Source organism: Arachis ipaensis, chromosome B1, assembly GCF_059453495.1.
Source record: "Arachis ipaensis isolate K30076 ecotype BB chromosome B1, ASM5945349v1, whole genome shotgun sequence".
Classification (NCBI taxonomy): Eukaryota; Viridiplantae; Streptophyta; class Magnoliopsida; order Fabales; family Fabaceae; genus Arachis; species Arachis ipaensis.
In genome coordinates, this window is record NC_142436.1 from 65,130,554 (window position 1) to 65,145,660 (window position 15,107).

Sequence of the window (15,107 nt, forward strand, 5' to 3'; positions counted from 1 at the left end):
AGAAGAGGTGAATTTAACATAAAAACTAATAAAAACATCCCTAAAAGTAACTAGATCCTACTAAAAACATACTAAAAATAATGCCAAAAAGCGTATAAATTATCCGCTCATCACAACACCAAACTTAAATTGTTGCTTATCCCCAAGCAACTGAAAATCAAATAGGATAAAAAGAAGAGAATATACTATAAATTCCAAACTATCAATGAAACATAGCTCCAATCAGATGAGCGGGACTTGTAGCTTTTTGCCTCTTAAATAGTTTTGGCATCTCACTTTATCCATTGACGTTCAGAATGATTAGCATCTATAGGAACTCAGAGTTCAGATAGTGTTATTGATTCTCCTAGTTCAGTATGTTGATTCTTGAACACAGCTACTTTATGACTCTTGGCCGTGGCCCTAAGCACTTTGTTTTCCAGTATTACCACCGGATACATAAATGCCACAGACACATAACTGGGTGAACCTTTTCAGATTGTGACTCAGCTTTGCTAAAGTCCCTAATTAGAGGTGTCCAGAGTTCTTAAGCACACTCTTCTTTTGCTTTGGACCTTGACTTTAACCGCTCAGTCTCAAGTTTTCACTTGACACCTTCACGCCACAAGCACATGGTTAGGGACAGCTTGGTTTAGCCGCTTAGGCCAGGATTTTATTCCTTTAGGCCCTCCTATCCACTGATGCTCAAAGCCTTGGGATCTTTTTTATTACCCTTGCCTTTTGGTTTTAAGGGCTATTGGCTTTTTGCTCTTGCCTCTTGGTTTTAAGAGCTTTTGGCTTTTTCTGCTTGCTTTTTCTCTCTTTTTTCTATTTTTTTTCGCCATTTTTTTTGCAAGCTTTGTTCTTTGCTGCTTTTTCTTGCTTCAAGAATCATTTTTATGATTTTTTAGATTATCAAATAACATGTCTCCTTGTCATCATTCTTTCAAGAGCCAACATATTTAACATTCTTAAACAACAACTTCAAAAGACATATGCACTGTTCAAGCATTCATTCAGAAAACAAGAAGCATTGTCACCACATCAATATAATTAAACTAAGTTCAAGGATAAATTCGAAACTCATGTACTTCTTGTTCTTTTGAATTAAAACATTTTTTCATTTAAGAGAGGTGATGGATTCATAGGACATTCATAACTTTAAGACATAGTTACTAAATACTAATGATCATGTAATAAGACACAAACTTAGATAAGCACTTAACATAGAAAACGAAAAACAGAGAATGTAAGAACAAGGAATGAGTCCACCTTAGTGATGGTGGCGTTTCCTTCTTGAGGAACCAATGATGTTCTTGAGCTCTTCTATGTCTCTTCCTTGTCTTTGTTGCTCCTCCCTCATTGCTTTTTTATCTTCTCTAATTTCATGAAGGATGATGGAGTGCTCTTGATGTTCCACCCTTAATTGTCCCATGTTGGAACTTAATTCTCCTAGGGAGGTGTTGATTTGCTCCCAATAGTTTTGTGGAGAAAAATGCATTTGAGGCATCTCCGGGATCTCATGGTGCTGAGCTTCATGCGTCTCTTGAGCTCTATGAATGGGCTCTTTTGTTTGCTCCATCCTTTTCTTAATGATGGGTTTCTCTTCCTCAATGGGAATGTCTCCTTCTATGTCAATCCCAGCCGAATTGCATAGATGGCAAATGAGGTGAGGAAAAGCTAACCTTGCCATAGTGGAGGACTTGTCAGCCACCTTGTAGAGTTCTTGAGGTATAATCTCATGAACCTCCACCTCTTCTCCAATCATGATGCTATGGATCATGATGGCCCGGTCTATAGTAACTTCAGACCGGTTGCTAGTGGGAATGATTGAGCGTTGAATGAACTCCAACCATCCTCTAGCTACAGGCTTAAGGTCTAGTCTTCTCAGTTGAACCGGTTTGCCTTTTGAGTCAATCTTCCATTGAGCTCCTTCCACACATATGTCCATGAGGACTTGGTCCAACCTTTGATCAAAGTTGACTCTCCTTGTGTAGGGGCATGCGTTCTCTTCCATCATTGGCAAGTTGAACGCCAACCTTACATTTTCTGGACTAAAATCTAAGTAATTCCCCCGAACCATGGTGAGATAATTCTTTGGGTTCGGGTTCTTACTTTGATCATGGTTCCTTGTGATCCATGCATTAGCATAGAACTCTTGAACCATTAGAGTTCTGACTTGTTGGATGGGGTTTGTTAGAACTTCCCAACCTCTTCTATGGATCTCATGTCAGATCTCCGGATACTCATTTCTCTTGAGTTTGAAAGGGACCTCGGGGATCACCTTCTTCTTGGCTACAACATCATAGAAGTGGTCTTGATGAGCTTTGGAGATGAATCTTTCCATCTCCCATGACTCGGAGGTGGAAGCTTTTGTCTTCCCTTTCCCTTTTCTAGAGGATTCTCCGGCCTTGGGTGCCATCAATGGTAATGGAAAAACAAAAATTTTATGCTTTTACCACACCAAACTTAGAATTTTGCTCGCCCTCGAGCAAGAGAAGAAAGAATAGATGAAGAATAATAAGAAAATATGGAGGAGAGGAGGGAGAGGTGTATTCGGCCAAGAAGGGGAAGAGAGGGTTGTGTTGTGTGAAAATGAAGAAGAATGGAGGGCTTTATATAGGGAAGGGAGGGGGGTTAAGGTTCGACCATATGGGTGGGTTTGGGTGGGAAATTGATTTTGAATTTTGAAGGTAGGTGGAGTTTATGAGGTAGGTTTATAGGGAAGAGTGGATGGATGTGAGTGGTGAAGTGGTGATAGGGAAGAGAGATTGAGGTGATTGGTGAAGAGTTTTGGGGAAGAGTGTTTATTGGGAAGAGAGGATGAACATTGAGAAGAGGGAAGAGAGTGAGTGGTGGTAGGTGGGGATCCTGTGGGGTCCACAGATGCTGAGTTGATCCTGTGGGGTCCACAGATCCTGAGGTGTCAAGGAATTGCATCCCTGCACCCATTAGGCATGTAAAATGCCTTTGCATGCAATTTTGGCGTTTAAACGCCGAATTGATGCTTGTTCTGGGCGTTCAATGCCCAGATGCTTGTTTCGGGCGTTCAGCGCCAGCTCTTCTTCACTGCGCATTTCTGGTGTCTGGACGCCAGGATGCTGCTTGTTTCTGGCGTTCAACGCCAGAAACATGCTCTGTTCTGGCGTTGAACGCCAGACAGATGCTCCTTACTGGCGTTTAAACGCCAGTGAGATCCTTCTCCAGGGTGTGATTTTTCTTCTGCTGTTTTTGATTCCGTTTTCAATTTTTATATTTATTTTGTGACTCCACATGATCATGAACCTAATAAAACATGAAAAACAATAAAAATAAAAATAAAATTAGATAAATAAAAATTGGGTTGCCTCCCAACAAGCGCTTCTTTAATGTCAATAGCTTGACAGTGGGCTCTCATGGAGCCTCACAGATGTTCAGAGCATTGTTGAGACTCCCCAATACCAAACTTAGAGTTTGGATATGGGAGTTCAACACCAAACTTAGAGTTTAACTGTGGGGGCTCTGGTTGACTCTGTTTTGAGAGAAGCTTACTGTGCCTCTTTTCCATGTTTACAGAATGATGACCTTGAGTTTTAAACACAAGGGAGTCCTCATTCAATTGAAGGACTAGTTCGCCTCTATCAACATCAATTACAGCTCTTGCTGTGGCTAGGAAGGGTCTTCCAAGGATGATGGATTCATCCTCATCCTTCCCAGTATCTAGGACTATGAAATCAACAGGGATGTAAAGGCCTTCAACCTTTACTAACACGTCCTCTACTTGTCCATAAGCCTATTTTCTTGAATTGTCTGCCATCTCTAATGAGATTTTAGCAGCTTACACCCCAAAGATTCCCAGTTTCTCTATTACAGAAAGGGGCATGAGGTTTATCCCTGAACCAAGGTCACACAGAGCCTTCTCAAAGATCATGGTGCCTATGGTACAAGGTATTAGGAACTTTCCAAGATCCTGTTTCTTCTGAGGCAATGTCAGTTGATCCAGATCACTTAGTTCATTGGTGAACAAGGGAGGTTCATCTTCCCAAGTATCAATACCAAATAATTTGGCATTTAGCTTTATGATTGCACCAAGGTACTTGGTAACTTGCTCCTTAGTAACATCCTCATTCTCTTCAAAAGAGGAATACTCATCAGAGCTCATGAATGGCATAAGGAGGTTTAATGGAATCTCTATGGTCTCTAGTTGAGCCTCAGATTCCTTTGGTTCCTCAAAAGAAAACTCCTTATTGATCACTGGACATCTCAGGAGGTCTTCCTCACTGGGATTCATGTCCTCAACCTCCCTTACAGGTTCGGCCATGGTGGTTATGTCAATGGCCTTGCACTCTCCTTTTGGATTTTCTTCTATATTGCTTGGGAGAGTACTAGGAGGGATTTCAGTGACTCTTTTACTCAGCTGGCCCACTTGTGCCTCCAAATTTCTAATGGAGGACCTTATTTCATTCATGAAACTTACAGTGGCCTTAGATAGATCAGAGACTAATTTTGCTAAATTAGAGGTTTTTTGTTCAGAGTTCTCTGTCTGTTGCTGAGTGGATGATGGAAAAGGTTTACTATTGTTAAACCTATTTCTTCCACCATTATTAAAGCCTTGTTGAGGCTTTTGTTGATCCTTCCATGAGAGATTTGGGTGATTTATCCATGAGGGATTATAGGTGTTTCCATATGGTTCACCCATGTAATTCACCTCTGCTATTACAGGGTTCTCAGGATCATAAGCTTCTTCTTCAGAAGATGCCTCTTGAGTACTGTTGGATGCAGCTTGCATTCCATTCAGACTCTGAGAAATCATATTAACTTGCTGAGTCAATATTTTATTCTGAGCTAATATGGCATTCAGAGTATTAATTTCAAGAACTTCCTTCTTCTGAGGCGTCCCATTACTCACAGGATTCCTCTCAGAAGTGTACATGAACTGGTTATTAGCAACCATGTCAATGAGTTCTTGAGCTTCTGCAGGCGTTTTCTTTAGGTGAATGGATCCACCTGCAGAAGTATCCAATGACATCTTAGCTAATTCAGACAGACCATCATAGAATATATCCAGGATGGTTCATTCTGAAAGCATGTCAGAAGGACACTTTTTGGTCAGTTCCTTGTATCTCTCCCAAGCTTCATAGAGGGATTCACCTTCTTTCTGTCTGAAGGTTTGAACATCCACTCTAAACTTACTCAGCTTTTGAGGAGGAAAAAACTTGGCTAAGAAAGCCGTGACCAGCTTATCCCAAGAGTTCAGACTATCTTTGGGTTGAGAGTCCAACCATACTCTAGCTCTGTCTCTTACAGCAAAAGGGAAAAGCATGAGCCTGTAGACTTCAGGATCTACTCCATTAGTCTTAACAGTATCACAGATCTGCAAAAATTTAGTTAAGAACTGAAAAGGATCTTCAGATGGAAGTCTATGAAACTTGCAGTTCTGCTGCATCAGAGAAACTAATTGAGGTTTCAGCTCAAAGTTGTTTGCTCCAATGGTAGGGATGGAGATGCTTCTTCCATGTAAATTGGAATTAGGTGCAGTAAAGTCACCAAGCATCCTCCTTGCATTATTATTATTTTCGGCTGCCATCTCCTCTTCTTGTTCGAAAATTTCTGAAAGGTGCTTGCTGGATTGTTGTAATTTAGCTTCTTTTAGTTTCCTCTTCAGAGTCCTTTCAGGTTCTGGATCTGCTTCAACAAGAATATTCTTGTCCTTGCTCCTGCTCATATGAAAAAGAGGGAACAGAAAAATAATAATAATAGGGATCCTTTTTACCCAGGTATAGAGGTTCCCCTGTGTGAGTAGAAGAAGAAAAGAATGTAATGTAAAGAAAGAAACACAAGGGTGAGGAGAGCAGAGATGTGAGATGAAGAGAAGTGTTAGTAGATGAATAAATAAATAGAAGGAGATGAAAGAGGAAGAGGATTTTCGAAAATTATTTTTTGAAAAATGGTTAGTGATTTTCGAAATTAGTTTTTGAAAAAGGTTAGTAATTTTTGAAAATTAGGAATAAAATTGAAATCAAAAATTAAAATAATTAGTTAATTAAAAAGAATTTTTGAAAGAGAGGGAGATATTTTCGAAAATTAGAGAGAGTTAGTTAGGTAGTTTTGAAAAAAATAAGAAACAAACAAAAAGTTAGTTAGTTAGTTGAAACAAATTTGAAAATCAATTTTGAAAAGATAAGAAGATAAGAAGTTAGAAAAGATATTTTAAAATCAAATTTTTGAAAAAGATATGATTTTGAAAAAGATAAGATAAAAAGATATTTTTGAAAAGATATGATTGAAATTAGTTTTGAAAAAGATTTGATTTTTAAAATCACAATTAATGACTTGATTCACAAGAAATCACAAAATATGATTCTAGAACTTAAAGTTTGAATCTTTCTTAACAAGTAAGTAACAAACTTGAAATTTTTGAATCAAAACATTAATTGATGATGTTATTTTCGAAAATTATGTGATAAAATTAAGAAAAAGATTTTTGAAAAATATTTTCAAAATTTTCGAAAATAACTAAGAAAAATGAAAAAGATTTTATTTTTGAAAAAGATTTTGAAAAAGATAAGATTTTTAAATTGAAAATTTGATTTGACTCATAAGAAACAATTGAATTTTAAAAATTTTTGAAAAAAGTCAACTCAAATTTTCGAAATTTATGAGTGAAAAAGGGAAAGATATTTTTTTTATTTTTGAATTTTTATGATGAGAGAGAAAAACACTAAAAATGCTCAATGCATGGAAATTTTAGATCAAAACACTGAATGCATGCAAGAATGCTATGAATGTCAAGATGAACACCAAGAACACTTTGAATGTCAAGATGAACATCAAGAACTTATTTTTGAAAAATTTTTAATGCAAAGAAAACATGCAAGACACCAAACTTAAAAATTTTTCATGTATAGATACTATGAATGCAAGAATGCATATGAAAAACAAGAAAAGACACAAAACATGAAAACATCAAGATCAAACAAGAAGACTTACCAAGAACAACTTGAAGATCATGAAGAACACTATGAATGCATGAATTTTTTGAAAAATGCAAGATGAATATGCAATTGACACCAAACTTTCAACTTGACTCAAGACTCAAACAAGAAACATAAAATATTTTTTTTGATTTTTATGATTTATTTATTTTTTTTTTGGATTTTTGTATTTTCTTTTAATTTTTTCGAAAATCATTTGAAAAAGAAAAATAAGGATTCCAGAATTTTTAATATGAATTCCAGGAATCTTGCACTCTTATTCTAAAGCTCCAATCTGAGGGTTAGGCATGGCTTAATAGCCAGCCAAGCTTTAGTGTGTAACTCAGACATGCCACAGCTGACATACCAATTAACTTGCCTCTGTGCTGATGGTTGAAAACCCCTATCCAAAAGAATTAGACATGGCTTTACAGCCAGCCAGGCTTCAACATGCTTCATGAAACTCTAGAATTCATTCTTAAAAATTCTGAATAAAAATATATTTTTTTGAAAACATTTTTTTTTTCGAAAACAGATGAGAAATTTTTGAAAGATTTTTGAAAATTTTTTTTTTTGAAAACTTTTTGAAAATAAGAAGAAAATTACCCAATCTAAGCAACAAGATGAACCGTCAGTTGTCCAAACTCGAAAAATCCCCGGCAACGGCGCCAAAAACTTAGTGCACGAAATTGTGATCTCAGGCAACGGCGCCAAAAACTCTGTACGCACGTCTTAATAAATCGTTTTTCATTCACAACTTCGATACAACTAACCAGCAAGTGCACTGGGTCGTCCAAGTAATAAACCTTACGTCAGTAAGGGTCGATCCCACGGAGATTGTTGGTATGAAGCAAGCTATGGTCATCTTGTAAATCTCAGTCAGGCGGATAATAATTGATCATGAGTTTTCGAAATTAAATAATAAATAGACAGAAAATAAAGATAGAAATACTTATGTATATCATTGGTGAGAATTTCAGATAAAGGTAGAGAGATGCTTTCGTCCCTCTGAACTTCTGCTTTCCTGCTGTCTTCATCCAATCAGTCCTACTACTTTCTATGGCTGGCTTTATGTAAGTACATCACCATTGTCAATGGCTACTTTTCATCCTCTCTGGAAAATGGTCCTATGCGCTGTCACTGCATGGCTAATCATCTGGAGGCATCACCGTGATCAATGGCTGCATCCTATCCTCTTGTGAAAATGGTCCAAATGCTCTGTCACAGTACGGCTAATCATCTGAGGTTCTCGATCATACTGGAATAGGATTCACCCTCCTTTTGCGTCTGTCACTACGCCCAGCACTCGCGAGTTTGAAGTTCGTCACAGTCATTCAATCCCAGAATCCTACTCGGAATACCACAGACAAGGTTTAGACTTTCCGGATTCTCATGAATGCCGCCATCAATCTAGCTTATACCACGAAGATTCTGATTAAGAGATCCAAGAGATAATCATTCAATCGAAGGTAGAACAGAAGTGGTTGTCAGGCACGCGTTCATAGGGAATGATGATGATTGTCACGTTCATCACATTCATGTTGAATTGCAAATGAATATCTTAGAAGCGGAATAAGTTGAATTGAATAGAGAAACAGTAGTACTTTGCATTAATTCATGAGGAACAGCAGAGCTCCACACCTTAATCTATGGAGTGCAGAAACTCTACCGTTGAAAAATATATAAGTGAAAGGTTCAGGCATGGCCGAATGGCCAGCCCCCTTGATCTAAGAACTAGACGTCCCAAGATCACTAATACAATAGAAAAAAGTCCTATTTATACTAAACTAGTTACTAGGGTTTACAGAAGTAAGTAATTGATGCATAAATCCACTTCCGGGGCCCACTTGGTGTGTGCTTGGGCTGAACTTGAAGTTTACACGTGGAGAGGTCATTCTTGGAGTTGAACGCCAGTTTGTAACGTATTTCTGGCGTTCAACTCTGCCTTGTAACGTGTTTCTGGCGTTTAACTCCAGACAGCAGCGTAGAACTGGTGTTCAACGCCCTTTTACGTCATCTAAACTCGGCCAAAGTATGGACTATTATATATTGCTGAAAAGCCCTGGATGTCTACTTTTTAACGCAATTCGAAGCACGCCAGTTTGAGTTTTGTAGCTCCAAAAAATCCACTTTGAGTGCAGGGAGGTCAGAATCCAACAGCATCAGCAATCCTTCTTCAACCTCTGAATCTGATTTTTGCTCAAGTCCCTCAATTTCAGCCAGAAAATACCTGAAATCACAGAAAACACACAAACTCATACTAAAGTCCAGAAGAGGTGAATTTAACATAAAAACTAATAAAAACATCCCTAAAAGTAACTAGATCCTACTAAAAACATACTAAAAACAATGCCAAAAAGCGTATAAATTATCCGCTCATCATCTCCCCAGAATAATTGGATGGAGGTAACTTTCCTCCATGTCCAGAACAACAAAGTCAGTGGGGAGGAAGTAGTTTTCTACTTTCATCAATACATTTTTAATTAATCCTTCAGCCTTCTTCTGAGTTTTATCTGCCAATTGGACGATTACATCCGTGGATCTCAGCTCATTGATTTGTAACTTCTTCATAAGAGATAGAGGCATCACATTTATACTAGCTCCTAAGTCGCAGAATCCTCTGTCAATTTTTGTCTCTCCTATGGCACATGGAATATGAAAACTTCCTGGATCTTTCTTCTTCATGAGTATGTCTTTCTTGATGAGGGCACTGCATTCCTTGTTCATTTTCGCAGATTCCTTTCTTGGTCAACAGTTCTTTCGTGCACCTGATGTATGTTGGCATCTGTTGAAGAATCTTGATGAAGGGGATATTGACACTGAGTGTTGCAAAAATGTCTAGGAACCTTGAATATGAACTGTCTTCCTCCCTTTCCTTGAGTCTCTGTGGGAATGGTGCGTGTGGCACAAAGGGCTTGAGGTATTCTTTCTCTTTTTGTTCCTTCCTCTGCTCAAGGCCAGCCATTTCTTCCTTCTCCCTTACATCCTTCCTTGGTTTTCCCTCATCATGCTCTGAGTGTATGGAGCATTCTTCCTTCAGACCTTCTTCACTGCTTAGATTGATTGACTTGCATTCTTCCCACCTTACCTTCTTCATTTCCCCTCTTGGATTTTTTTCTGTATCACTTGGGAAACTATCAGTGGGCTTTGGGAACTGTTGTGAAAGATGTCCTATTTGGACTTCGAGATTCTTAAGAACCTCCCCTCGACTTTTCATAATACCTCTCTCCTCTTCCCGAAATTTTTTCAGGTCTTCACACTCTTTGCAAAGGTTTGCAAACATAGCTTCCATCCTGGCCATTCTGTCTTCATCATGCGGTGCTGATTGGTTGGAATTGTGGTGCTGTGAGTGGTTGTTATGGTTTTGGTATGGTGGTTGGGAATGAGTGTTTTGTGTGGTGTAGTATGGTTTTTGGTTGGAGTTTTGATAAGTGGAGTTGTTGTTTTGGGTTGGATTGTGTGATCTGTGATCTTGGCCTTGGTTTTGTTGGTTCCCCCACCCTCCAACCAGAATTATAGATTTTAGAGTATGGATCATTGGCTTACCTAGATGAGTTTCCAAGATAATTAGTTTTCTCCCTGTTGGCTCCTTCTTTTGTCTCCAACTCCTCTTGGGGTGATAGTTAAGTATGGATAGCTGCAACCTGATTCTTCTCCATTTGCTTGGTCAATTCAGCTAGTTGCTTAGTGATCATCTTGTTTTGAGCCAGGATTGCATCCATTTGATTCAATTCCAAGACTCCCCTGTTGTTGCTTCTATCTGAGGCATAAAAATACTCATTGTCAGCCACTGTCTCTATCACATCAATGGCTTCTTTAATGGTCTTCTTCTTGTTTAGGGAACCTCTAGATGAATGATCTACAGCTTTTCTTGATTCACAATTTAACCCTTCATAGAAGATGTGGATTTGCACCCACTCATAGAACATGTCAGGGGGAAATTTCTTTGTCAAGTCTTTGAATCTTTTCCAAACTTCATAAAGAGTTTCACCATCTTGCTGTCTGAATGTCTGCACTTCAGTTCTAAGCCTGTTTACTCTTTGTGGAGGGTAGAACTTTGTCAAGAATTTGCTCATTACATCTTCTCAGGTTTTCAAGCTTTCCTTGGGAAATGACTCTAGCCATTTTGATGCTTTGTCCCTCAAAGAAAATGGAAACAGTAACAATCTATAGGTGTCAGGATGAACACCATTAGACTTAACTGTGTCACATATCCTTTGGAATTTAGTGAGATGTTCATTAGGATCTTCTTGTGCACTTCCTCAAAAAGAGCAGTTGTTCTGGATAAGAGTTATGAGCTGAGGCTTTAATTCGAAATTGTTAGCATGGATGGTTGGCCTCTGAATGCTGCTACCACAATTTCCTGAATTTGGATTGATGTATGATCCCAGGACTCTCCTCTCTTGCCCAGCAAGGTTAGCTCCACCCCTTCTGGCATGGTTATTCACCTGTTTCCATGGTGGTTTTCCATATCATCCTCCATGGTTATATCAAAGTATTCCTCCTCTTCTTCAGTACCAACAACCCTCTTTCCTCTTGCTTCCCTTCTTAGTCTCAGAAAAGTTCTCTCCGATTCACTATCAAAGGAAGTTGAAGTTTCCTTTCTCCTACCTGTCATATAATGAACAAGTACAAGAAATAGCAAGTGTAGAGTCTACTAAAACAGAGTATAGTTAGCTTGGTTAGAGCAATTGAGGCAATTAATCAAGCAGTTAATGAGTTAGTGAGTTAGTTTGCTGGAAAGTAAAGCAATAAAGAGAAATTCAAAATGAATGACTAAAAATTGCAAAAAAACTAAATGAACAACAAAAATGGAACTTCTAGTAACAAAAGAAATTAAAAATGCTCAATCTAGTTATCCTTCAATTTGGTAATTGTCAATACAAAACCAATCCCCGGCAACGGCGCCATAAACTTGATGCAGCGAAAACTTGCCTCTCAACAAATTTCTTTCCAGCAAGTGCACCGGATTGTCGTCAAGTAAAAACTCACAAAAGAGTGAGGTTGAATCCCACAAGGATTGGTAGATCGATCAATTACAATTTGAGGATTATGCTAGTTGAGCGAAATAGTAAGTGAAATTGAGATTGCAGAAAGTAAAATTGGCGGGAAATATAAATTGCAAGAAATTAAAGGAACAGAAAATTTAATCGTAGGGAATTAAAGTGCAGAAGCTTAAATTGCAAGAAATTAAATGGGAAGGGGGTTTTAGCATAAAATTAAAGAGCAGAAAGTAAATAGAATGGGTAGATCAGAGAATGGGGGATTCATTGGGTTCAGGAGATGTATAATTCTCCGGATCAAATTCATTTTCAACTCTTCCACAATCAATGCATTCATTGATCTCCTTGGAAATCTTAAGTGATTGGATCCCAATTCCTTGGCTCACCAATCTCTCTAAGCATGAACAATTGCCCAATTCCTTGATTTAAGTGCTCATGGGAAGAGATAAAGTTTGGTCACTGATTATACCACACAAATTCATAGATCAAAGTGTTGGTAGGATTACATGTCACTATATCCATCCAAACCCCAATCTAATCCAATGTAAGAAAGCATTTCTAGCATGATCTCCTCATTCCTCTTCCAAGGTTCCGAGGAGATCCAATTATGAATAGCTTCTTTCCCAAGATAACTATCCAATTGGATGAAGAACGAAAGCTTTCTAGTAAAATCAAGAGAAAAGAAAGAAGAAGATGAATGAAAACTAATACTGATCCATTGAATTACACAAAGCTCCCTAACCCAATGAAAGGAGTTTAGTTGTTCATAGCTCTAAATATGGAAATTAGAATTCTCAAATACATTCTGAAATTCAAGTGCAGTAAATGAAAAAAAATCCAAAAAATGGTGAAAAGTCCTTCTAACTTAAATTCTAAGCTATTTATACACTTTCTTCTATTGATCTTCAAGCCTTGAATTGGGCTTTTGGCCTTGATGGAATTGGGTTGAATATGGTTCTAATTGGTTGCCCCTTGATATTGAGAAGAGATCTGTGTAAAATTTGAATCTGATGCTTCACGTTTGAGTCAAAGTTTGAGGGCTAACGTTGACTCAAACGCCACTTTGAATCAGACCAACAAAAACCAGAAAGCTTGCTGTCATTGGCGTTTGACTCAACGTTGGGGGCCAACGTTCAGCTTACCCACGCGTACACGTGCTTCAGGCGTCCGCGCAAAAGGGTTAAAAATTGCTTATCCACGTGTACGCGAGCTTCATGCGTGCGCGTGGATGCAAATATTTCATTTTTAAGCTTCAGGGGACGTTGGCCTCAGCATTGGACCCCCAACGTTCCTTCCAACATTGGCAATATCACGCGTGCGCGTACTCTACGCTAACGCATAAACTGTCTTTTTTTCTATCCACGCGCACGCGTGCTTCATGCCTTCACGTGATATCTGAAATTTTTCTTAGTCACACGTACGCGTCACTGACGCGTACGCGTCGATTTCAAATCAAAATTCTGGGTTGAGTATCGCGGACATTGGAGGCTAGCGTTTGAGGTAATGTTGGACCTCCAACGTCTGATTTTGACACGTACGCGTGACCCATGCGTACATGTGGATGGTCAATTTTCGCCATTCCACGCGTGCGCATGACGCACGCTTGCACGCGGATATCAAATTTTTCTTTTTCACGCGTACGCATCATTGACGCGTACGCATCACCCAAAATTCCCTTACTTCCAGAATTGAATTTTTCATCACCACGTTGGGGGTAACGTTGGATGTCCAACGCTAACTCAAACGCGAGCATCAGCAGTGTTTACAGAGAAGTGTCCTGTTTTATCTTCCAACGTTTGAGGCAACGTTGGTGGTCCAACTTGGCCACCAACATTGCTTCCTCTTCATCTTTTCCATGCTCCCTCTTCAACCTTCCTCCATGCTTTCCTTCACCTATCATTAACCAATGAATGCATCAAAGCCTTGCTAAAGTCATGAGAATTCTTATCATTCTTAGTGTACAAGCAATCATAGCATAAATCATCATAAAATTACATCAATTTACTCATGGTTGAATGAATATAGGCAGACACAAATTTCTACCTAATTTGCTTACTTATAGCTCAAGAAAGTACATAAAACCTATCAAAAACAAAGAAAAAGGCTAGTGAAACTAGCCTAAGATGCCCTGGCATCAATAGATGGCAGAGCGGTAAGCTTCAACCTGGATGAAGCTATGAAGCATCCTCCGGAAGATCACTCCATCTTCCAGCGCGACATCATTGATGAGACAGTGGCTGAAGTTCACCAAGAAGAAGTAGAAGAGATGAACATGGAGCAAGGTGCAAGTGTGGGGAAACCCTCCGAGCTTACTGAAGATACTTTGCCACCACCAATAGCTCCAGATGATCAAGTGCCCTGCCATGAGCTAAAAATGGAGTTGAAGCCCCTTCCACCCCACCTTAAGTATGCTTACCTTGAGGATAATCAGAAGCTCCCAGTTATTATTGCAAGGGAACTCACTTCCCAATAAGAGGAGCAGTTGCTTAATGTGTTGAGAAGACACAAGAAAGCTATTGGGTGGAGCTTGGCGGATATAGTAGGCATCAGCCCTCAAGTCTGTGAGCATGGCATATTTTTAGAAGAGGAAGAAAGGCCTATCCGTCAACCTCAATGGCGGTTGAACCCCACCATCTTAGAAGTTGTTAAGAAGGAAGTGACCAGACTGCTTGAAGTTGACATCATCTATCCAATCTCAGATAGTGAATGGGTTAGCCCAGTACAGGTGGTACCAAAGAAGTCTGGCGTCACGACAATGAAGAATGAGCATGGAAAACTCATGGCGACTAGAGTACAGAACTCCTGGAGGGTGTGCATTGATTATAGGAGCCTCAACCAAGCTACTCGCAAGGACCACTACCCACTGCCTTTCATCGATCAAATGCTTGATCACCTGTCAGGTAAATCACACTACTATTTTTTAGATGGTTACACTGGCTATTTTCACATTTATATAGCTCCTGAAGATTAGGAGAAAACTACTTTTACATACCCCTTTGGAACGTATGCATATAAGAGAATGCATTTTGACTTATGTAATGCACCAGCTACGTTTCAAAGATGCATGATGAGTATTTTCTCAGACCTTCTTGAGAACTGTATGGAAGTTTTCATGGATGACTTTAGTGTGTATGGTAATTCGTTTGACCTTTGTCTGGATAGTTTAGCTAGA

The 15,107-nt window shown here is 39.0% G+C and overlaps 1 non-coding gene across 1 annotated transcript; it reads left to right on the top strand.

The window, feature by feature from the left end:
- The first annotated feature begins 5,045 nt into the window (after positions 1-5,045).
- On the top strand, positions 5,046-5,149 carry LOC148576866 (small nucleolar RNA R71). Its single transcript, XR_015904444.1, has one exon. It is a non-coding gene; the product is annotated as a small nucleolar RNA R71 (small nucleolar RNA).
- The last annotated feature ends 9,958 nt before the right edge of the window (positions 5,150-15,107 follow it).